Genomic DNA, 23,635 nt, shown 5'->3' on the forward strand with positions numbered 1-23,635 from the left:
ATAGGTGTTTTTCATGCTGCCTTTAGTAGAAAACGGACTTAATGGACAAATAAAGGTTTGGCATGAATCTGTTCTTGAACTCTAGAGAACAGGCGGAAAGAGCTTCATCAGTGCGATAGGGAAAGCTTATAGTGGGTTGGTCTTACTGCAACAAGTGAAGCCAGGACTCCCTTTGTTTGGCGTCTATGGAACAGAAAGAAATCTATTTGGGAAGCATTTACCAGCCCCTTTATCGATACAAAGTGGGAGAAGGAATTATACCAAGAGGGAACTGCTCTTTGCCTGTCGCAACAACAACAAAAGTCCATACCAGAATTTTAGAACCTTATTCTTGCTAAAATGGAGATATCGGTACAACAGGAGGCTTGAGAGAGCTCGAGAATAATATATGCTATAACCAGAGTGACTTCAGTCATATCTTAACCAAAACAAGGAGTTGAACAAAGTCATGGTCCTTGTAGTACCTGCATATGATAGCTCTATAGAGCTTATTGGGTCAAAAGCAAGTTCGACTTCAAAACCGATCTCAAAACCCTAATATCACCATTGTCAGAGAAAGGACTTTTTCTATATCTACATCTATGCAACTAGTTCTTTCACTTTCCTAAAAATCAATCCATCTTACTTAATCAAAATCTTGGAATATACTACTAGAAATCGTGCTTCTAGCTTTAGGCACCTCTGACATAAACAGAATAACGTATATACAAAGCTAGACTTTTCTCTAAAGTGTCTTGGTAATGGATCCCCTCTTCTGTTAACATGAACATGAATTATATTCTCTTTGGTTTCTTTATTCTTAAGAGAATTCACCACTCGACCATTCCTAAGACCATCAAGCTCTCTTGAATGAATTCTACATTTTTTACTTTTGAGCTATACCCGGAGCAAAATTATTTCCACACTATGACGCACATATTTATGGATATATAGTCCTAAAGGTGGATTCGATGGGAAAAAGTTGCATTTAGAAGTGTTGCTGACTTAACATTTAGGTTTCAGCATAATAAAGCTTGCACTGTCTTTTCGCACTGAGGCACAGAACGCGTCATTGTTAATGATTCTTCTACGGTGCCATAAATTCGCAAACTGATTCCAAGCAATAGTTTTCGTTGATTGCATTCTTGAGGAACTACTTAGTTAGGATTGGGGAATTGCTTCAATAAGATAGACATAACCAAAACTCTGCCTAAATCTTAAAAATGTTGAGACACATGATTGCTATGGGAAACTCGAGACTCTTTAGAATTGTGAATTTCTAGTTATCATATGCAGTTTGTGCTCTTGGCTTTCTTCAAAATACTTTTTTAACCAAGTGTTCAAATGGCACTGTTTGGGGTATTCTAACTCAGCAAGGACATACTAGCTATTAATACATAATTATCGAAATCAAAGTGTTCCCTCTAATATATATAAGTTTTTGAGATGGGCGGTTCATACAATTCACCATAGTAGAGTAGGCAGAGGTCAAGGATCGAGTCATCTATTCATAGTTTCACTTTGTTTCTGCCATTTTGTTCCCTTCGTACTATTAAGGGAAACCAAGGAAACCTGTGAAATCGGATAACCTTGTGGCATTCCATCGAATCTACTATACCCTATGCTACCCTCTTTCTTTCATGAGATTCAACCACAACAGATATTTAATCAACTTGTCACGATCCAATTTCTCAAGTCATGAGGGTGCTTACCTTATCCCCCTAATAGGCAAGCCAAGCCATAGCCCAAAATAATAGATAACGGGCTAATAAGCAAAAAAAAAAAATTGCGTATAATGATAGAACTAATAAAAAGTATCAAATAGTTTGTAAACATATCTCATATACTAAAGCGAGGGAAGGAAAATAAGTAAATACACAAAATAATCCCTCCCAAGACCTGGTAAGGTCGGTACTAGAGCCACTACTAAAAGTTACCCAGAGTACTAGACAAAATGCAAAATAAACCCAACATACACAAGTAGTCTCAAGTAAAAAAGAACAAACTAGAGTAGAAAGAGGAGGATCATCCTCGAACGACAGTAAGCTCACCCTATCATCCTCGAACGATAGTAAGCTCACCCTACTCCGAATCAGTACTTGAAGGTAGGAATCACGTCAATGTCGGCTACTATGACTCGGATCTGCATAAAAAAATCCAGAAGTGTAGTATGAATACTAAAGAAATGGGTACTCAGTAAGCATCATCGGCCGACTGAGCTCACTATAGAAACAGTATAAGTACAATACAGTCAGCAGTAAAAAGGGACAGAAAGGTAAAAATCTACAAAGCTACACCAATGAGATAAAGGAATAAATGAAAGTGATCAGAAAATAAATAACCTAGTAATTACAGAAAAATCAAGCACAACTTAACTGGACCCCCATTATCCCGCTAGGAACACAACATAATCCAACTAGGCCCCCATAAGCCCGCTAGGCACACTGAAGAAGACAATTAACCCAACCGTACCACAATAAGCCGGTGGGACATATAAGTAGCAATTAAAGAAAATAAACGTAAATAATCTATAATTGAGCCAATCCTGAGAAATTATAATATTCATTCAGATCTGCACCAGACTTTAACTGGCACCAATGGGTGGTAACGAGAGGCCAGATACCGGACTTGAAGTGGTAGTGATAGATAATAACAAAAGGACACATTCCGAATTTGAACCGGATATAGTGGATAATAATGAGAGGCTACATATAAAATATTCAACAAAACTCATAATAAGATGCGGAATTCGAACCGTAAATCAAAGGAACCACAACCATAATCATATGCTGGGCTCAAACCGAAACTCATAGTAACTCTATCGAAATTAAATATTAAAATCCATACCATACCATGACAATATAAACGTGATACAAAAATTCATAATTAATGATAGAAATAAAGTATATACCGAACCTAAACAGAGGCTAAAATACGTCTAAATAATCATTTGCAAATCTTAATTTAAAAGGGATAAATTCAAGGTTTTGCAATTTAATTTCATCTCCTAATTTAATAGATGCTATAATATATTGAAAGACAAAATACCAAAATTTACTAAAACAGGGTACTAATCCGGGTAAATAAGACATGTTATATAGATCAAATAATACACAACTACAAGCACTTATCCAATGCTAGCATAATAGTTCACAATTTTAGTATATAAGCTCAATCTAAAAGTAGGGTAAGCATAGCCTACCTGGATGTCAAAGCTAAAATATTTTTCTGAGAAGCCTCCGAATAGTGCCACTAGATCTCGAACTTGAACAACTATAGATGTATTTAAAATGTACTTCCTCCTACAATCAACAATGGATGTAAATTCATTACTGGTAAACCTTTTCTTCTTATTCTTTTATTTCACATAAAGGCGAGACATGAAAAAAACCAAAAAAAATTAATGTTTGATTAGATAGCGCTTTTCTTTAAGGAAGTTTTAAATTCTTAAAATAATTTTTAATTGTAAAGATTGGCCACTACGTTGCTGGTATAGTGGCACCATGCAATTTGGTGTTCCTTTTCCCATAATCCACATGCAGCTGGTATGACAACACCACCTTTTGTTTTTTTTTTTGTTATATTCGCACTCGGGTATTGCATAAATTTCTGGTAAAATAATTACAATATTTTGAATATACCATAATTAATAGTAAATTATTTATAACAAAACCACTATTATATAATAATATTATTTTAACATCTCTAGATTTACATCTCCACTTAAAATGTTAATAAACTAGAAAAGCTAATTTAAAATAATAAGAATACAAAATAAGTTAAAAAAATTTATCGATAACAAAAATATTTTAGAAGCATAATAAATAATATTTCTACCAAATGACAATTTAAATTAAATGATCCACAATATATTAGATATTACTTAAATTTTCAAATTAACCGCCTGGGAATGGAACTATCTGTCCCAACAAGTCATAAATAACTTCGGGCAGTTCTACAAAATCTCCGGATATCGAAAGAGTGTTAAAATATCAAAAAAATGACCGTGAAGGTCATTACAACATCCACTACTAAAAGCACTTCGGCCACGAAAGTAAAGCATAAAGACATACCCAAAGGCTTAAACAGGTAGGAATACTGGGTTTGCATATCATGATCGGGAGAAAGGTCAGATAAATCGGTCTGAAATACGTTAGGAAACTCCCAAAACACAAGGACGGAGTCACAAAATAGACTTTCGACACAGACATCCCGAACATAAGCATGAAATGACTTATAACCCATAAATATCAGCCTCCTAGATGAAACATAAAATAATCCCTATTGACACACGACTAACAGAATCCTGCCACATAATGAGATCAACCTGAGTATCAAACTCTTAAACAATCACCAAACATGATCTATATACCCGATCCACTACCAAAGAATTACTCATAGAATAACTATATGCAATGGCATAGATAAAGACTCTGAACATAAACCTAAGATGCAAAATAAGTAGAAATACATAAAAATATGAAACCGAGATCAATGAATGTATAAGATGGCCGATGGATATGAAAATCATACCTATTATCACAGCATCCGAAGCATAAACCTCAAACCTACCTGGTAGAGCCTACAAATGACCACGTCCACTATTGGACTGGATGCCTATTCGACCACCTATAATACCTTCTTGTATACCACCTCTAGAACCCTGGGGACTATCCCTATGACTCTGACCTAATTGGTTGTACAGTCAAAACTGAAGGCTCAGTCATCCAAAGTTGAGGACATGCACAGGGAAAGTGACCAACAACCCCATAGTTATAACTTGCCTCGGGCACCATACTCTCTCTAGAAGGTTTGGCAAATCTAGAATAGCCACCTTGACTCGATCCTGACAGAACACCCCCTACTGCTGCTTACTGCTTTGACCATAGAAATGCTAACCCCTATTGGATATCTGAAGAAATACCTGAACTGGTTGATTAGGCTGACCTTGATGTCGAGATGGCTGCTGCTGGGGCTACTTACCGTGAATTCTCTTATGAACTGTGAATTATTATAGCTGCCCTGGTAACGTGGTCTCTTGTCGCTGCCCTTTTGGGCCTCACGATCCATCTCCTCTATAGAATAAACATGCCCAACTACCTCTAAAAAAGACTTCCCCAAATTCACAAAAATATGTGTAGCTTTACGAATTGATAATCGCAATCCACTGATAAAGCATTGAATCCACTCGTACTCTATATCCATAATCATAATGGTCTGTCTGGCTAACTCATGAAATCTAGCCTCATACTTAGCCACGTCATAAAACCCTTTCTCAATGTTGTAAACTCATCTCGAAGATGCTCGCGCATGCTGTGAGGCATATATTTCTCTAAGAAAACCTTAAACAACTTACTCTAAGTCACTAGTAAAGATCCAGATAGACTGGGATCATGATAACCTCTCCACTACCTCCTCGCTACCTAGTCAAACAAATTAGAAATAAAGTCTACTCTACGTACCTCGACCAAACACAAATTCAGCAACCGCTCCTCATAATTGGATAGGAGGTCCATAGCATCTTCTCCTTGTGCCTCAACAAATCTGGGTGGAGCCAATTTTAAAAATCAGCCAACTTTTTTTTCTTCTATAAAGACATAATTGGCTGGGATACTGCTGGCCTTGGGAGTACTGGTACTGGCGGAACCTCTACCCAAGGCACCGCTGCTGTAGGCTGTGCCCCTAAACCAACACCACCCTGTGCTGCTGGCTGAGCACCATTAGTTGGTGGACTGCCAACTAACCCAATAACTGCACTAATACACCCCAAACAACTAAAGAGGATATAAAATCAGGTGGATCTTAAGCTGCCCCCTGGCCTATCTACTACTGTGGCGGAATTCCTAGAGCTCTCTCAATCTTAAAAGCTCTGATTGGATCAGGTAATGGATCACTAGCCTGATATCAAACAGGGGCTACTACTTTATACTGCACCGGACCTCTAGGTCAACTTTGACCCTAAATCAGTAATCTAGAAGTGACTCAGGGTCCTATTCTCTAGCTTTTGAACCTCGAATCCTAACTATCTTTATACAGAATAAAGAAATAAAATAACTCAGACCCAACACATGAAAATGGATTAGGAAAATTAGATTGTTCCCTAAAAATGCTTTTTAGCCTCCCGAAGATAGGATACAGATGTATCTGTGCTGATCAGCGAGACTCTACTAAATATTGGCTACCAAGCTATCACCACCCGATTTCTCAAGTTGTAAGGGCACCTACTTTATCCCACCTAGTAGGCAAGCCAATCCATTGCCCAAAATAATATATAATGGGATAATAAGCAAAAATCAGAAAAGAATGCATATAATAATAGAAATAATAAAAATTAATAAACAGAAAGTAAACATATCTCATATAATAAAATGAAGGAAGGAAAATGAGCAAATACACAAAAGAATCTCTCCTATGACCTAGTAAGGTCATTTCTAGAGCCCTACTAAAAGATACCTAGAGTGCTAGACAAAATCCAAAATATACCTAATATACACAAGTAGTCTAGAGTATAAAAGACAAAACTAGAGTAGAAATAAGAGTAACAACCTCGAATGATAGTAAGCTCACCCTGCTCTAAATCAGTACTGGAAGGTAGGAATCACTTCAATGTCGGCTACTACAACTCGGATTTTCATCCAAAAAGATGCAAAAGTGTAGTATAAGTAACAAAGCAAGAGGTACTCAATAAGTATTATCGATCGACTGAGCTGAATATAGAAAAATCATAACTACAATGCATTCAACAGTAAAAAAGGATAGAAAGGTAAATAACTGCCAAGCTACGCCAATGAGATAAAGGAATAAATGTAAGAGATTAGAAAATAAATAACACAGTAATTACAAACAAATCAAACATAACCTAATTGGAACCCCATAAGCTCTCTAGGCACAAAACATAACCCAACTAGACCTCCATAAGCCCGCTAGGCACACTGAAGAAGATAATTAACCCAACCGTATCCCCATAAGCTGGTGGGTCACATAAGTAGCAATTAAAGAAAATAAACATAAATAATCTATAACTGAGCCAATCCCAAGAAATCATAAAATTTATCCAGACGTGCATTGGACTTTAACCGGTACTAATGGGTAGTAACGAGAGGCCAGATACCAGACTTGAACCAATAGTGATAGATATTAACAAAAGGACATGTGCCGGATTCAAACCAAACATAGTGAATAATAATGAGAGGCAACATATATAATATTAAATATGAAATTCTTAAAGATTGGACACTACGTTGCTGGTATAGTGACACCATAAAATTTGGCGTTCTTTTGCCCATAATCCATGTGTAACTGGTGTGACAAAACCACCTCTTGTTTTTTTTTATTATATTCGCACTCGGGTATTGCATAAATTTATGGTAAAATAATTATAATATTTTGAATATACCATAATTAATAGAAAATTATATCTAACAAAACCTCTATTATATAATAATATTATTTTAACATCTCTAGATTTACAATCTCCACTTAAAATGTTAATAGACTATAAAAGTTAATATAAAATAATAAGAATAAAATATAACTTAAAGAATTTTATCGATAACAAAAATATTTTAGACGCATAATAAATTATATTTCTACTAAATGCCAAATTAAGTTAAATTAAATGATGCACAATATATTAGATATTACTAAAATTTTCAAATGAACCACCTGGGAACGTACCTATCAGTCCCAATAAGTCATACATAACTTGGGGCAGTTATAGAAAATCTCTGAATATTGAAAGTGTGTTAAAATATTGAAAAATTATCGTGAGGGTCATTACACAACTGTGGTTACACTTACACCAAGAACTCCTATTTTATTGAATTAAGAGTAGATTCAATTGTAGCACTTACTGCTATAAGAAAAGCTTGAACTAATTCTCAAGTACACTTATAACAACTGGCTTTTTTTCTTAGGATATTTAGTAAATCCGGCTTCAATAGAGGCAACACATTTATAAGTATTACATGTCTAATAGGAAAACTTTTTCAATCAACCAAATAAGCTAATATGGGAAAATTGCCAATTAATTTGTTGATCAAACTATGGAAAAAATATCATGCCCATTGGCTCGACTGAACCGAGTTGCCCAGGCTGCATGTGACAAAGAGAAGGATTCTTAGAATGAAGAAGTAATGGCTACCACATTGAAGTCCATAATCAAGAACAGTCTCAAGCTGGTGGCCCATCATAAGAAGTTATTGATGAGCCCATAGAGACTGGAGACAAGCTAGGAATGGTGAACCAAGGAACTCAGACTGTGGAGCAGCAACCTGTGCTTCATTATGTTAACATATTCTTTTTACTCACATAAATGGTCCCTTTAAAGAAAACTAAGTCTTGGGAAGGAACTACTGCCTTCATAGGCACACCAATTGGATGCATTACTGACACATTTTTTAAAAATAATTTGTGCAATTTCCATTGGGTTAGAAGGGCTTTAACTCAGGAAAGGCACGTGTTCTCCAATTGCTATTCTATGTTATTTGTATCAAACTTATCTGTTCCAAATGTGGGAGTTAGTCTTTCAATTAAGTATAGCAAGAATCACCTATTTAGGAGTATACCGAGGAAATTCTTCTAAGAGATAATAAAAGTAAGGCAATAGTTGACTATTAACACTTACCCTATCTTAGCTTTCATTAAAAATATTGTCAATTAAATTATCAAAAATTTTTCACTTCTCCCTTCCTCTCCTCTCTTTAAACTATGAAAGAAGAAAGAAGGATCGAGTCTTGAAGATCTTCTACTTCAGATTCATCGAGTTGGGGTTTTTTTCCTTCTCCTTGTTGTGTATCTTTTTTGGCGATCATAATATATTTTAGTTTTTGATGTCATCTAAAGATTAAAGAGACATCAATAGCTCACTTTTCTTTTTTTAGTTTTTCAACCCTAAAAGTGTAGAACAAACTCATTTGATATTGGTATCGGGGAATGAGCTTCACAACAATGAGTAGAGGTGAATCGCTCAAAAAAGATTCTAGTGGTTCAAATCATGTATTTAGACAACCCATTCTTTCTATCTTCTCTCTTTGTCAGTAAAGAGGTGCCTCGGGCTCTTTACTAAGGGGAAAAGGTTGTTGTGAAGTAGTTAGAGAAGGAATGAAAGATCCCTTAAAAAGTCGCATATCTTTCTTGTCTTTTCAAGGATTGGGATGATGGGCCCCTGCTGATATTCATTATTCGTATCATATAGGAGTTAATAGGGCTTATGGAACAATAACTAAATATCAACTTTTTAAGTAAGTTGACCTGAGGACCTTTTTTACTATGAATAAAAAAATGGCACGTCGTAATAAAGTGTGTGTGGCTGCTAATAACTAAGGAGGTCATTTGCCCACCAATTAAGTTGTGTTGAGCATGAATTTTTTGTTCCACTTGGGATGCGAGACTCTCTCTTCTATAAAATATGTATGTTAAGTATGAAGATTGGTTCCTTGCTTTATGACTAGATTAAAGGCATTCTGCTAATAATGTTTGAATAAGTCTAAGGCAATAGGCGTCACTGAACTAGGTACTTTTAAACCAACTATGCAAACTCCAACAAGCTTTTTTGAAAAAAATCTATTGCGAATGATTTCTATGGTTTACGGGTGAGATAAGAGAGCTTCAGATCAAGTTATATCAATGGAAATAGGTGATTCTAATTAATTTTATCTAAGCCTTGAATAAATTCTACTCTCTTCGATCCCTTTCTGAAACCATCCCTAAACCTCTTCTTTTGAATATTTTCTCAGGCTATTTTTTCAATCACAGGTGCTGCTACAACTAATTGGTTCTTCAATTGATGGTTAATAGAGCATTCATTATGGAGAAGTGATGTTTAATAGATACCTAGGCAATCTCGACACTAAACTCATTGCAAAAAAAGTTAGGCAAGATGATGGATTTTGTTGTTGAGTCTTCCAATGGGGAAACAATAATTCTCCCCCCTAAAGGGTAATAGAATGGGTTGGGGTATCCTATACTAACTTTCCCACATAGCTGACTAAGATCTTATTCAATAATAGTAAGATGACTGAGTGATATGAGACTGAGTGTAATTAGACATCCTTACAGTGCAGTAGGGACACCTTTAAAGAAGAGTAAGCCATCACTTTAAGAAGGGAAAATTCTCATTGAAATATGACTTACATTAAAACATTAAAAGTAAAATTTTCTCTCAGTTGAGGATTTTCCTTACTAATCTTTCAGGACAAGGACTATACACGATTAAAATAGAGACAACCCCACTTCTCTTGGCTATATTCTAAATACTAGTCTTTATCTTTTATAATTGTATTCCAGTCGATAAAATCCTCTGAGTGACTAATTAATCATGATCTCACAAGGCTCATAGGATTGGAAAACCCCTTCCCTACATTTCATTATTTCATTTATGGGTTTTCATAACATAACTCAGTGACATAAAATGGGACATCAGATGTCTAAAGGACACCATTTTTGGTTGAAAGCTAAGTTCATTCTTCGATTTATCTCACCATGCTATGATAGTACACTCTAGAAGACCTTGTCTGATTATAGTTACTAGTATAGGTCAGTTTAATTTGTAGAACACAAAAAAGCTTTTACTTTTTTATTTATTATATTACTAAAGTGTCAGCATATCTATAGAGTAAGGCACTCTTTTGATTTCCATAATTTCAAAGCCTTCTATGTTTGCGTGGAGACTATTTACTATTTCCTAAACAACCCCCTATTTCAACACTTAACTATCTTTCAAGGGGAAAACTCCACCTATTTTTGATTGGCGATCCGAAAATGAAAATTAATCTTGTATAAAATCCATCTTGCTATTATGTTGTAGATGTGAGAGTCTTACTGATGTGATAAGAGAATATCCCAACATAACCCGATTATCACATTATCGAGACTAATGACTAGGCACTTTCTTTGTCTGAATTCATTAGATTCCAAGTGCTCCCTATTATGATTGAAGAAGGATTAAACTAAATAGGATTGATTTTTGTGATACAGAGCCTTTTTGTTTTTCTTATGAAGATTGCTTTTGGAAGCTCTCACTTCTTATAACTTATAATAAGCTCTGACGTAAGACTTATGAACTCACTTGGTTTTCTATAGATTTCAATATCAATAATTATATCCACATTTTCTTGCACTAATTTCCCTTGAAACGTTACTAATTCTCCCATTGTAGTTCTGCATATTATTAATAGATCGGTGAAAGTCTTATTTTTATAGATAAATCTTCTATAGAATTCATTAATATCTGAGCTCATTAGCTTACATTTATCTGAAGGATGGGTCATAGTTTGGTAAGAAGAACTGGTAGTAGACATAAAATAAGGGGCACTCCAGCTTTTGGTCCTACATGTTCCTTCATAGAGAGTGAAATTGTTCCTGTTGGATCCACCTTTAGTATTAAATACTTTGGTACAAAGAACTACTTGATGCCGATCCTTTTCTCTTGATGGATGATAATTTGATTGTCGATTGCCTAGACAATGGTTGCTATCTAGCTAAAAAGTAGGCTTGTCTTCGCCTTTAATCCTATTTATCCTTGTAATGTCGACTCTGATATTCTCATTTTTAGTTATATTTTATTCATTGCATAAACCATCGACAAGCTATTTAACATATTAAAAAAGACGTGAGTTATTCAAAGCAAAAAAAGTTTCGATCACCGACAACTTCTAAATTAGGAGAAATGAGAAGTGTGGCAAGTGCGGCAAGACTAGATAAGGAGCTAAGACCGCATAGGCCTTTTACTAATGCCCTATACTAGAAGTGAGAAATCTATGTAACTTTGGATTTTAGCAGTAGTTTCTGAAAAGACTAGTAGCGCTTATTCCTTGCTTATTCAAGAAATTTAATTAACCGAGTTAATTGAGGAGGTTTTTCTAAAATGTTTTAACATAAATTGACTTTTTCACGCAACTCACTATTCGTGCAAAGGGTCATTTTTTCAGGCAGCTATCTCTTACTGGTCAAGAGATGCCATTGGGAAAAAATTCATTAATTCTCTTTCCAGTTTGGTTTCCAAAAGGTGTCAACCAGAAAAAAGATCTTGTCCTTAAAAAATTGACTTGATAATTGCTTAAGTAAGGCAGTCGCTTCTTTTATTTTCTTGATAGAAATACCATAAGAGTAGAAAGAGTTTCTTGTAGGTTGGATCCTAGCGTAGATAAATGCTATCTGACTTGAATGATCGAATTTATTCTTTCACTTTGTTGAACTCAAAATGGAGGCTCTCTTTACCAAGAGAGGAAGATATAATCTTTTGGCGATAGAAAGTATATCACTAATTGATTGTTTAGCCATTTTTTGTTTGAATTCTAAACCGGCGAGGAATTTATAAATGTTTTTTATAAATAGAACACAAAGAAGAAGATAAAAAAGGTTATGATAAGCTTGATCAGAGAAAAGGTTATGATGAGAATCTATTTGAGTTGATTATTTCCAAGATCTAATTCGATTTTTTTTCTTATGTAGGGTAAAGGACTTATGATCTAATGTTTTAAGCTTAAGGGAAGAAATATCTTGGTGGATATAGGACTTGGTACTCCCTGAATTTGTATGGAAGATAATCCTACATGAGTTCAAATCAACCGATCCACTAGGTTTGTGAATAGGTTCGGATTCCTGGATCTAGTGGCCGGTGAATCACTGATCAAAGAGAAGATTTTGGAGAGATTATTCATTAATATATTGGCCAGTGAATCACTGATCAAAGAGCGAGCAACCTCCAGTTTGAATGACTATGTAGGATCTACAGGTGTAGTGGTTGGTGAACCGCTTCTTCTTCATCCACGAATATTTAGAAAAAATCTAGCTTGGATAGAACTGAACAAAATTTTGTGAATGAATGCAAAAGTAAAAGGTTTTATTAATGATAAAGTAAAAGGTGGTTATTAGGTAGCCGTCACAGGTTTCATTACATTTCCTCCATTCTTTTGCGGAACAAAAATGACATCGAATAATTGATGTACCATTGAGAACATTAACCTCAAAAAGACTAATGTTTTTGTGTGGATCTCTCTAGGAATTAAAAAGGGGTGCATCAGATAGGGAGTAACCACTAGTGATAGGTAAGACTAAGGGAAAGGAAAAAGGAAAGAGTGATGCCTGCATTAATATTTAAAACTTGTTGTCTACTTTCAGTAAATGTTTGGAATAGAGAACTTATAATAATAAAATGTTGTATTCTTCTGAGATTGAGGAACAAGAAGAGATCTATTAAGAGAAATATTTATTCTAGAGAAAACCTTAACATTTAAATCCAATCACAAACTACACAAAATTTGTCAAACTTTATCTTCCTTATAGCGATGAAAAGATATTCCCTCAATCTTTGCCCAACTCTTCTTCTAAGGAAACAATCTTTGATAGTGCTCTTCCCTGACTTTTTGTTATTTATGTCCTTAAGAGAATCAGGAGATATTTAATAGTTTGGTTCAAGCATATAATCTTGTTAAAAGTTGTCCTTTTGGACATTATTCTCTAAATGGGCAAAGAGCAGGAAGTAAAGCACCTGACTCTTGGAGGGAAATTCATGAGTTACAGTGTGCCTGATTCATATGCAGTTTCCTCTCTGAAATATGCCCAATTAAGAAGGATGTGCCACCATGCCTGATGGGAAATAAGCCAGTGTAGTTAAGGAGGGTCATATTGGGTTATTATATCCAAACTTGGAAGACTTTTTCCAGAATCATAATCAGATTGAATTGAAGGTAAGGACCAAAAGATGGAATGTTTTCTATTGTTTAGATTCTTGCTAAGTGGTTAGGAACTCTTCTTCTCTCCAATTGGTAAGTTTCTAATTCCCTTACTTAAATTTCCAATGAATCAGTATAATTCTCATTTGAATGTCGCTTAGGTAAAGTGTTTACTGATCCTCTGTGTGAGACCTCTTGTACTTTTTATTTCGTTGATTAAGATCTGGATGATTATCCTCTAAAAATACTTGAATGAGAACTTCCCTTAAGGAAGGATCTAGAGAAGAAATCACAAGAATAGTTTAATTTCTCCACTAAGCGTGGATATGATTCCAGCTGAGAAACCTGCTCTTGCTCAATTCGTTGAATCTAGGGTTTTGTAATTATTAGAAATGATATTCTTACTCTTCTTTGTATTTCTGAGAGTCTTTATCAAACTAAAGAAAATAAAGAGTGTTATTCTCCCTTTCAGTCAGCCGAAAGTAATACGATTGTTGCTCTAGCCCTAGCCGCTCTACGCAGATATAGTCTTTCCTTACCAAACAACTTCCCCAGGTCATATTACAATTAGAGTTGTGGAGATAGATAAAGCTCATTCTCCTTTAATAACAAAGGCATTTTAATGAGATGGGCTCGAAGCTGTGTGTCCCTGTATAGGAGTGCATTCCAAAAATCTAGTTAGAGATCAGTCTATCGACCAGTGCTTAAACTAAGATTATTTTAAATAAAAAAGGGAATAAGTCTGAAAAGATAGGTCGAGAAGGTTTGCAAGCTTAAACGGATAGAGTTCAAGCCAAAAGTGTTTAAAAATAGAAACAAAAAGGGATAGAATGAAGTTGCTCAACTAAAAGAAGAATAACGAAGCAGTCAACTAAGATTGTTACAAAAGAGAGACGCAGCCTAGGAACTTGCTAACGAGTAGGCAGGACAAGACTGACTTGAAAAGACTCTCTACATGAAAGGTAATTTCTTTGAGGGTACTAACTGTGATATATTGGTAAGGTAAAATAATAGTAGCTCAGGCTCTCGAGGCATACTTGCAAGGCTTAACTAGAATCATATAAAGAGGCTTGGGATAAAGATCTAAGTGCAAGCATTGAGTCAAAATAATTCAGGTATAAGAAGATAGGTCTTATCTCCTTCTACCTACTTTCCTTTATAGAACTTCAAGCCTTAAAAAGATAATATTTCTTAGTTTTCCACTACATCACACTTTATTTTTCCAGTCTCAAGGGAGTTCTATTCCCCTAATACTATTAAGTGAAAGCAAGGAAACCTGTGAACTCGGATAAACTTATGGCATACCGTCGAATCTACTCTACTCTACCCTACCCTACCAACTTTCTTCTTTGTGATTAAACCACAATGGATATTTAGTCAAATGTGGTTATGCTTAAACCAACAATTCCTATTCTATTACATCAAGAGTTGATTCAATTACAACACTTACTATAACAAGAAGAGTGTGAACTCATTCTCAAGCACACTTGCATCACCTGGCTTTTTTCTTAGGATATTTAGTAAGGCTAGGTTCAATAGAGGAAATCCATTTATTCATAGTAGCTATCCAACGGGAAAACTTTTTCAATCAAACTAGTAAGAAAATTATTCCAAATCACCAATCGATTTATTGATCCAACTAAGGACAAAACACAATGCCCATTGTCTCGACCAAATCAAGTCGCGAAGACCGCAAGTGACAAAGAGGCGGATTCTTAGAATGAAGAAACATTGGCTACCATTGCTAAAGTCTCAAGCTAGTAAAATATCCCAAGAAGCTGCTACTGAGCCCATAGAGACTGGAGCCAACCCTGGAAGGGCAAACCAAGGAACTCAGACTATGGAGCAGCAACCTGTGACCCGTTCAGTTAACCACATGTTCTTTTTAATAGAAAAAATAGTGCCTATAAAGCAAACTAAGTGAAGGGAAGGACGTATAGCCGACAAAAGCTCACCAATTAGGATGTGTGACTGAACCATCTTTTTTTTCAAATAATGTAGGCATTTTCCTTTGGCCTGGGAGGGATTTCACTAGGAAAAGGAATCTTCTCTCAAATTTTTATTCTTTGTTATCTATATCAAACTTATCTATTCCAAATCTAGATTTATTCTTTCAATTCAGTAGAGCGAGAATTGCCTTTTAAGAAGTATATCAAGGCCATTCTTCTAAGAAATAATAAAAGTTGGGCAATAGTTTATTCTTCACATGTACACCATCTGATCTTTCATTAAAAATCTCATCAATAAAATGATCAAAAACCATTTTCTTATCCCTTTCTCTTCTCTCTTTAAACTAAGAAAGAAGAATGAATTATCGAGTCTTGCAGATCTGGTGCTTTAGATTTATTATGTTTGGTATTTCTTCCTTCTCCTAGTTTTATGTGTCTTTTTTGGTGATCTCAATGTATTTCAGATACTGATTTCATCTTAAGATGAAGGAGACATCATTAGCTTAGTTATCTTGGTTTAGTCTTTTAATCCTAAAATCATAAAAAAAACTCATTTGATATAGGGTCGAGGAATGAGCTTAACAACAAAGAGTAGAGGCGAATTGTTTGAAAGTAGATGCTAGTGGTTCAAATCTTGTATTAAGACAACCCATTATTTATATCTATTCTTTTTTTTTTAATTAAAAGGTGCCTCAGTCTCTTTTCCAAAGGGAAGAGGGTATTGAGAACTAGGTAGATAAGGAAGGAAAGATCCCTTTAATAGTCACAAGCAAGTTGCATATCTTTCTTCTATTTTCAAAGATAGGGTTGATGGGCCCCTACTGAGATTCATTCTTTGTATCATCTAGGAGTTAATAAGGCTTATGGAACAACAACTGAATATTGACTTTTTTTAAGCGAGTTGACTTAAGGACCCTTTTTTAACTATGTATAAAAAATGGAAAATCGTAATAAAGTGGGTTTGGCTGCTAATAACTAAGGAGGTCATCCGCACACTAATTATGTTTTTGTTAAGCATGAATTTTATGTTCTACTTGGGATGTGAGACTCTTTCTTCTATTTTTGTATCTTCCTTCCTATTGTATCTTCATAGTACATCGCTTAGCCTGATTCTACTTAAAGAGGGAAGGGGCATAAGTTCTACAAAACGTGTATGTTATGCATGAAGATTGGTTCCTTGCTACAAGATTAGATTGAAGGCATTTTGCTAATAACGGTTTAATAATACAAAGGTAATAAGTGAAATTGAACTAGGTACTTTCCTACCAAATTTCCAAACACCAACCACCTTTTTAAAAGATGCCTACTGCGGATGTTAACTATGGTTTATGGGTGAGAAATTATATAATCACATCAAGTCAATATCAATAGAAAGAGGTGCTTCTAACTAATTTTGTCTAAGCCTTGAATGAACTACATTCTCTTCGATCCCTTTCCAAAACCAGCCTAAGACCTCTTCTTTTAAAAAATTTTTGGGGCTACTTTTTCAGTCGGAGGTGCTGCTACAACTAATTGGTTCTACATTTTATTGGTGGACAAAGGAATTTAGTATGAAAAAATCAAGTTTAATGGATGAGTAGGCAATGTCCGCACTAAATTCATTATAGAAAGAGACAAGACAGACAATGGATTTTTACTGGTGTGTCTTCCATTGGGGGAACAATGATTCTTTACCCTAAAGGGTGACAAAATGGTTTGGGGTATCCTTTACTCAATTTCCCACATATCTTCCTAAGAGATTATTCGACAATAATAAGATGACTGGCTTATATGAGATTAAGGAAATGCCAAACTCTCTCTCTTACTCTAATTAATCATATGCCATCCTTAGAGTGCAGTAGGGAAACCTTTAAAGGAGAGGGAGACATCCATTTTAGAAGGGAGAAGTCTCTTAAAAAGGTCACTCTCATTAAAACATTAAAGGATAAGGACTTCAAACGGTTGTGACAGAGACAACGCCATCTTCTCATTGCTATATGCTAAATACTAGTGTTTGCCTTGCATCACTACTTTCTAGTTGATAAAATCAACCGAGTGACTGATGAATCATGAGCTCCTAGGCCTCAAAGGATGGGAAAAGCCCTTTTTTTCATTTCATTATTTCATAAACATATTTTCATGATGTAAGTTAGTGGAAGCTAATGGGCATTTAGTTGTTTAAAGGACCCCATTTGTGGTTGAAGGCTAAGTTCATTCTTCGATATATCTTACTTTGCTATGCTAGTTCACTCTAGAAGACCTAGTCTGATTATAGTTAGTAGTATAGATTAGTTACATTCATAGAACAGAAGAAGAGGTTTTACTTTTTCATTATATTATATAAGTAAAGCGTTAGCATCTCCATAGAGTAAGACTCCCTTCTGGTTTTGGAAAGCTGCATAACCTTCTATGTTGGTTTGGAGACTGCTTCCCATTTTCTAAACAACCCGCTATTACAGCACTTAACTATCCATCAAGGAGCAAACTCTATCTATTTTTTTGCGGTAATCCATAAATGAAAATTAATCTTTTCATACAATCCGTCTTGCTGTTATGATGTAGATGTGAGAGTCGTCCCAGATATGACTAGAAAATAGCCTAACATAACTCGATTATCATGTTAGCGAGACTGCTGACTCTGCTTTTTCTTTGTCTAGATTTATTTGATTTTATGTGCTTCCCATTCTAATCGAAGAAGGATTAAAATAAAATGACAGTTACTTATATGATAAAGATCTATTTTGCTTTTCTTATGAACATTTATTTTTGAAGCTCTCTTCTTATATCTTATAATAAGATCTGACTTGAGACTTATGAACTAATTGGTTTTCTGCGGATGTCATTATCAAGAATAGTATCTAATTTTATTTACACCATTTTCTCTGGACACATTACTAATTCCCCTGGCATAGATCTACTTGTTGTTAATAGATCGGTAAGAATTTTGTTTCGAGAGATATATCTTCTATAGATTTCATCAATATCTGAGCTCATTAGCTTACATTTATCAAAAGGATGGGTCGTAGATTCAAAGGAAGACCAGGAGGTCAACTCGTGTACCCAACTCATCCTGAAAAGTTTTCCAAAAGTGGGAAGTGAACATAGAACCTTGATCTGAACCGATAGACACCGACATATTATGTAGACTCATAATCTCCATTATGTAGATACGAGTTAACCTCTCAGCACTGAAGCAGACCTACATCGGAATGAAATATGTAGACTTAGGAAACCGATCCACGATGTCCCAAACACTATCAGATCCATGAGAAGTGCGAGGCAACCTGATCATGAAGTCCATAATGATCCGCTCCTACTTCTAATTGGGAATTGGTAACTGCTGGAGTAATCTACCAGGTCTCAAATTCTCACCCTTCACCTACTGGCAACACAAGCAACAAGCTACAAAATCCACTACATCCTTTCTCATGCCACCCCGCCAATAATGTTTTCTCAAGTCACGATATATCTTAGTCACTCTTGGATGGAATGCCTAGAATAATGGGCCTCCTCTGAAATCAATCTAATCCAATAACACACTCTTATCATACAAACTCAGGCCCAAATCCTCAAAACTCTATATAAATCATGTGAGGCTTCCTTGGACACACTACTCAATTTCTTCACCCAAATCACCCTCAATCTAACATCATCAAACTAATAAGCTCGAATTTACTCCATCAAAGATGAACCAGCCTTAACAAATGCCAAAACACTCCCAGGTATTGAAATATTAAACCTAACTATCTAGTTAGCTAAATACTGAACCTCTAAAGGGCAAAGGTCTTTCCTAGATCAAAATATTTTCAAAGCCAGGCTTAATAGTCGACTTTTAGCTCAAGGCATCTGCAACCACATTACTCTTGCCCGCATAATAGAGAATAGTAAAGTCATATTAATTAATAAACACGAGCCAATGACGCTGCCTTATATTAAGATATCGCTGGGTGAAGAAGTATTGAAGGCTACAATGATTTGAGAAAATCTGACAATAGACTCTATAATAGTAGTGCATGCACAACTTTAAAGGAAAAAGATCGCGCTTAACCCCTAATCATGGGTTGGGTAATTCTTCTCATGTGGCTTCACCTAATGAGAAGAATAAGCAAGCATATTACCCACCTTTCATCAAAACAACACCTAACCCAACACCTAAAGCATTATAAAAGATGGTAAAACCCATCCATACTTTGAAAAAGTCAACATAGTAGTTGAAGTCAACAAATCCTTGAGCTTTTGGAAGCTCTCCTTACAAGCATCAAACCGCTGAAAGGAAATCTTTTTCTAAGTCAACTTGGTCAACAGAGCTATGATAGATAAAAAAGCCTCAACAAAACGCTGATAATAACCTGCCAAGCCAAAAAAACTTTGAATCTCTGTGGGTGAAGTAGGCTTATCCCAATCACGGACTACTGTGATCTTTTTTGGATCAACCATAATAACCTCCTTAGTCACCTCGTGGCCCAAGAAAGAAATAGACTCCAACAAAAACTTACACTTGGAGAACTTGACATACAACTTCTTATCCCTTAATCTCTTAAGCATAATCCATAACTGTGCCTCATGCTCTGCCTAACTATTTGAATAAACCAAAATATCATCTACAGATATGATAACAAAAGAGTTAAGATATGGTCGAAACACTCGGTTCATGAACTACATTAATGCCATAGGGGCATTGGTCAACCCTAAGAACATAAACAAGAACTCATAATAACCATATCGATTCCTAAAAGCTTTCTTTGAAATATCCGAAGCTTTAACCCTCAGCTGGTGATAAATGTATCTCAGATCAATATTCGAAAATACCACAGAACCCTGAAGCGGATAAAATAAATCATCAATACGAGGAAGAGGATACTTATTCTTAATTGTCACCTTTTTAAATTATGGATAATTAATATAAATACGCATGTACCTATCTCTCTTCTACAAAAATAAGATAGGTGCACCCCAATGTGATACACTAGGTTAAAAAATCCCTTATCCTACAACTCTTGAACTGATCCTTTTATTCTTTCAACTCGACTAGGCCATCATACAAAGAGAAATAGAAATGGGCTTAGTGCCTGACTCAATATCAATATGAAAATCAATATCAATATTCGGAAGCATACCAACAGAATTTGTATGAAAGACATCCATAAGCTCACAAACAATATGAACAAAATCCAAAGAAGGAGGTGAAATAACACTAGTATCACAAATATGAGGCAAATTGGACAAAAGTCCCCTCTCAACCAATCTACACATAAGATATGATCCTCTTTGGAACTAAAAGAAGCACACCCTTCTAAGCTATCATCACCACACCCTACGTAGTGAAAATCACATTCTTACCAAAATAATCTATGACAATATGATAAGGAGTATACCAATTCATACCCAAAATGATATCGAAATCAACTATATCTAACACAAGCATATCTACCAAAGTCTCATGCCTAGCAAAAGTCATAACACAAGATCGGTACACTTGATCCACCACAAAAAATATCCTACAGAGGTAGATACACGAATAGGCATTGTAAGAGGCTTACTAACTGAATCAAAACCCAAAATAAAATATGCAGACACATAAGAGAAAGTTAATCTAGGATCAAATAACACAGATGCATATCTAAAATAAATAGGGATGATACCTGTGATCACAACATCAGAAGCCTCTACTTATGATCTAGTTGGTATAGCATAGCCTTGTCCATGACCACCAAGTGGCTAAGTAGCCCTATGACCACCACCATAAGTTCTACTACCTCTTCCTCTCTCACTTTTAGTAGAACCACTATCTTTCATAGAAGAAATAAGAGTACCTCTAATTACATTGTGGGAATAGTCCTTTCTCAAATAGCCAACTCCATCACACACAAAGCAACCTCTATGGACCGACTTAATAGGATAAGGTACCAATAGGCCCAGATGGCCACCTTGAACTATTGTACCAGAAGACCTACAATGAGAACTTTGTAAGGCTTCTTGTACTAGTCTACCATGATACACATAAAACCTCTAAAATCTCTAACTCAAGAAGCCTGACCTCTAAACTCAAAAAATGGCTCACCTTCTTGGTGCCTCCTTAGATGTTTACAAAATACCCTCAGTCATGTTAGTATGATTCACTTTACTCTAAAAGAATTCTCCAAATATAACAATCTGAGATGTAGCAAATTTAAGAAAGATGTCCAAACCATTCACAAATATTTGAATCTTTATAGACTCAATGGAAATACTGACATAAAAAAATCTAGACAAGACATTAAAGTATACTTCATAATCTACAATAGTCATAAAGCCTTTCCATAGGAAATCAAACTTATATCTCATTATATCCATCTGACTGTAAGGCACGAAGCTCTATAAAAAGGCTTCAGCAAACTTATCCCATGTTATCTCAGGAGAACCAAGAGGTCTAAAACCACCAAGCGACCTTTACTATTCTTTAGCATCCTCTTTCAATTGATAAGTAGTATAAGAAACCCCATACGACCCAAGCAAACCTAAATTATGCAACTTCTACTGATAATAAATTCAGAACTCATATACATCCTCGCCTATAACACCACTGAATCTAAGAGGACCCAAATAAGTAGATCTCTTAAACCTTTTTAGATCCTTAAATGACATCATTGTATTCACAGCAAGAGGAGTAATGGTAAATCTTGTAGCTGAGATCTTATTTAGGGAGATAACATAGATGAAAACTTAACCTTTAATCATGAAACACCATGCTTAAATATCGGTACTGATGGAGGAATAGTACTCAAGGTCTGAGGACAACCTAAAATAGAAGCATATTGTAATACCCCATACTTTTTATAGATAAATTTAGCTCCTAAATTGTCAAGGATTATCTTCAAAAATGAATAAATCATGATACAAGTAGAATTTTCAAGCTCTAGACCCATCAATCTGTTGATACTTAACTCAACTTTCTAGAGATACAAATTTTGCCATAATCCAATACTCAGTTGAGAAGTTATGGGATTTTTAGTGGATATAGTGTCTCAAAATAGGAACCATCGCATTGCGGTGACATGGCAAATGACATTTTCAAATTCTAGTGGACCTCTGTGATCCGCCCAAATCGCAGCAAAGTCCCATTTCCCAAATATCAAAATCTAGTGGCTTACCGTGATAGTGGCACATCGTGGTGCTGGCCTAAATGGCATTTCAGTAGCTTTGCATGATAGCTCTATATTGCATTGAAGTTCCAATTAGGAATAGTCCATTTTCTAGTTAGCCACCTCAATAGTGGCGCATCACGGTAGGTAGTAAAATTGGGATTTCCCAGTCAGGATCTAATTTTTAGAAGGGGTAATTGAGCCAATTCCACTTGCCCTAAATCGTGAAAAAACACAAGATTAAACCCATTCTTAACCTATTACGCTTACCATTCATAAAAAATATCTCCAAGAAAACCCTAGAATTCAAAACTTAATCTTCAAGAAATCCAATTTCCTCTATTATTCTTCTAAGGTAGCTCAAAATTAAAGATTTCCAATTCAAGAACTTCAAGAGGTCATCTTCAAAAGCACAATTAGGAATTCAAGATCAATCTTTCAATTCAATTTCATCAACTAAGGTATGTGGGGGTTTTGAACAAGGATAAATGTTTTATCCTTGTGCCCAAAACTAGTTTTATTTATAAATTCACATGACTTTACACGAATTTCAATTTAGGGTTCATACCCAAATATTGTTATTTAAAGATTGTGGGATTACAAGTGCTTTGGATGTTAAATTACATGTCTATTTTCATAAATTCATCTGTGTGACTATAATCAACAGATTTTGAGTTGAATTATGAATATTTTCATTATCAAGCATGGAGTTTATAGAGAGCTTCGAATAAAGATTGGATATTTTGATCTTTACCTAAGACATGAAATCCACTTTACAACTTAAATTCAATTTTGAATGACAGATGCACAGTTAGCTTTCTATATGAAATATTATGACTTTTAATAGTGGATTTCCTATAGAATAAGCATATAGATTTAGTTGAGTAGTATTTAGGATTGAGCAAAGAGTGTAAGTTTAGTGCATCCTACT

The 23,635-nt window shown here is 35.2% G+C and overlaps 1 pseudogene; it reads left to right on the forward strand.

Annotated features, from left to right (window-relative positions):
- Positions 1-12,369: 12,369 nt before the first annotated feature.
- On the forward strand, positions 12,370-13,008 carry LOC124898513 (annotated as a pseudogene).
- The last annotated feature ends 10,627 nt before the right edge of the window (positions 13,009-23,635 follow it).

The sequence above is a fragment of the Capsicum annuum genome, chromosome 5, assembly GCF_002878395.1.
Source record: "Capsicum annuum cultivar UCD-10X-F1 chromosome 5, UCD10Xv1.1, whole genome shotgun sequence".
Taxonomy (NCBI): Eukaryota; Viridiplantae; Streptophyta; class Magnoliopsida; order Solanales; family Solanaceae; genus Capsicum; species Capsicum annuum.